Source organism: Pseudonaja textilis, chromosome 2 (genome assembly GCF_049901715.1).
Source record: "Pseudonaja textilis isolate UNSWEBS1 chromosome 2, rPseTex1.2, whole genome shotgun sequence".
Lineage (NCBI taxonomy): Eukaryota > Metazoa > Chordata > Lepidosauria > Squamata > Elapidae > Pseudonaja > Pseudonaja textilis.
In genome coordinates this window covers 89,653,796-89,656,927 of record NC_141991.1, presented here as the reverse complement: position 1 = coordinate 89,656,927, position 3,132 = coordinate 89,653,796, and positions in this window count along the sequence as shown.

Genomic DNA, 3,132 nt, shown 5'->3' with positions numbered 1-3,132 from the left:
TTGTCCTCCAGTTTCAGTTTTTGTTCTTTTTTCTGCCAAGAAATGTCTTAAGATGCTTTTGAAATTTTCTGCGCTTTCGCTTACCAGTACATTGGAGTCTTTTATTAGTATGATAATTTAGCATTTTAAGCAGAGAAGTGGCTCAGATGGGAATTCAAGCTGAATCTGTTGGCAGTTTGAAGATGAAGTTAAAATGGAACTGGAAGCGAGGAAGAGAATAAATTCACAGAGGAGATACTGTAATGTGCTAGTGGTCTATATTACTTTGGTAGCTTTTCAGGGCATGACTGGAATTCAAGTTTAGGTTAAAAACCTGCATGTTTCATTTTCTCCTGGGACAAAAATAGCTAAAGAGCACTAGGTCCTTGGACTGCCTTGCAACAATTGGCCCTCTGAGAAAGAACTCGGGCAGAAGCTACAGCTAGAAATACATTTATTCTAATGATATAATCTTTCTACTTATTTATGGTGAAGAACACACCTTGGAATATTCCTCCATTTCCATTTGTAAAGAATACTTAGATCGGTTGTGCTAAAATGTGTCTCCTGGGGAAGTTAGCAAATGATAAGTTTAAAATTATTGCAAATCTTAATAATTCCATTCTTTATAGCTGATGGATCACAAACATAATCCCTGGGCTTCGGTCAAGTTTTACATAATCAATCAATAGCAGTAAAATACTAACAATCTAATAACTCATATATAATCAAACAGTAACAATAATAAAACAATATGCCAGATTTTATAGTTCAAACTGACCAAATTCTTTTTTTACCTAAGATCTTAAAAACTTAAAGAAAAGATTTGGGTATCAGCGTTCTAGAAAAACAAACTCCAACACCTGAATTCTGAGGCAGGCATTTTCTCAAAGTTCCAATTTATTAGAGTTGTAATACTGGCACATCTGGGAAAACCCGAATCTGAGACTTCCAGGTTTACCTTCCGTAATTGAAAATCAAAGACCCATTCCCCTGCACCCCTCAGTCCATCACATGGCCCAATCACCATCCGTCCCAACTTGAGACATCTTCTAACCACTCCTTGTCCAGATGTAGGATGACATGACCTTGACTGTAAAAAAGAATGCTATTAGGTCTAACTACCTAAACTCTAAGAAATCCCCCCTCCCAATTTCCCAGACATAGGAATGTGGTAGCGTGGAAGCTTCTGGTACTAATATGGCTTCCAAAGTTGACACTGGGATTTGTTTCATACACCACAGATCCTTGTCTTCTCCTGAGAATCTTAGGTGGAACTCTAGATCCTACAGAAATTCCCATGCAATTGTAATTTTAAATGTGACTAGAAGTGAGGATGAATAAATGCATGTAAAGTAATCCCATTTGTTTTTTTTATTTAGTTTTACTTATACTGATGTGAAAATAAAAACAAATGTAGCTTTTCTTCTGGTTTTTTATCATTTTTTGAAGTATAACTATTTTGTATCTTCCTCCAAGGCTCAGGATAGTCCTGAGTTTGAGAATTGCTGTGCCCCCTTGTTAATGGAGCCCTTACCTTTCTTATCTGCTGATTTAATGAACATGTCTTTACTTTCTTTGAAGAAAGCTAAAGCTCAAATCTTAAACAACTCTTTGTGTTGATAGGAAACTAGAAGCTAGTATTTAATCATTGATGTTTGAATAATATTGTGTAAATAACATTTACAGTCTAGTTTATAAGCTGCATTTTATGCCCTTTAAAAGCCTATGTGTTGTTTTCTGAGTCTATTAATAATGTCTCTCATCAACTTGATTGTACTTAAGTCTTGGGGATTTATCACCCTATCCCATTGTTTATTTGCCTGGGGAAAAAACCTTGTATAATTTTTAATGAGTTAATCAAGAAAACATTTTAAGTTCAATTTACTGAAAATCTGAGTGCATATATCTATGTGTACATCACCATAGTTTGTTAACTAACTCAGTTGCCTGATTTCATATATAATGATGCTCTATGAAAATTCATAAATATACTAAACAAAAACAAAAAACCATTGTCACTTAGAGTATTATTTGAACTCATATTGTGCATATGGGTGTATTTACATATAAATAAAATAATTTGTTTGATTGAATTTATAAGCCATCTGATTTCAAAGGACTCTGGATAGAATAGCTTTTTAAAAAGTAAGGAAGAATAAAATGGGTTAAAAAGAGATACTTATTATATCAACAAAAAACCAGCAGGGCTGAACAACCATTATAACCCAATAGTAATGGAGAATAAAGTAGTTGTACACAATTCTAGTGAAAGATATATTTTAGGTCTAAAGTAGACATTCTACTAACAGAATCACTTCTTACATATTTGTGCTGTCCCAGCCAGTCTATGGGAGTTGGATAGTTACTTAGGAACACCCTTAAGGGAATGCATCATGGTAAATGTAGTTAAAGGTATCCTGGGAAATGTAGTAGTTACTTTGAATTAGTAAAATTTTAGAGCTGTTTAAAACTGTAGTTTTTCATTCTTCACCTCCGTCAAAAATCCATATATGCTCGCAAATAGGTGCACATTCTTTCAGAAGCACTTGTAATAGGGTGCTGACTCATACCCTTTTTAGTGATATAATATACTCCTATTGTTTTTATGTGATAAATAATGAAAGTAACAGGCAAGATGCAAAGTTGGAATATGACAAATCCTCTCGCAAATAAATAGTCCCAATTCCCCCCATCCCCCGAGCCATCCCCGCACCCTCCCAAGCCCTTTCTGACCAATTCTCCTCAATGATGAAATGTCATTCTTATATTAGAATCACCTTACCCTAACACAGTTTATAACTAACTATAATAATCCACTCTTGGGCTTACAGGTCCCAAGCAGTGGCAGAGAAAATTTGAGGATAGTTTATCCAGCAGTGGGAAACATTTGTTTTAATGAAGGCTCATCCAATGTATATTTCCTGAGTAGGAGTAAGAATTACTGCAAAAGGCACATAGGCTAGAAATGAGATTGTGTTTCTACCTTTTAAAAAACCTAGAATAAATAACAAGCATTTGCAGGTATTTCCTGCTAGGATGTAAGTTGTTGAGGGTATAAGTCTGTGCAGAAGTTCCTCCTCCTTGTTTTTGCATACAAAGAAATTTAATTTAATCTTCATTTCTTAACATATTGTGTGCATATTCAGCAGA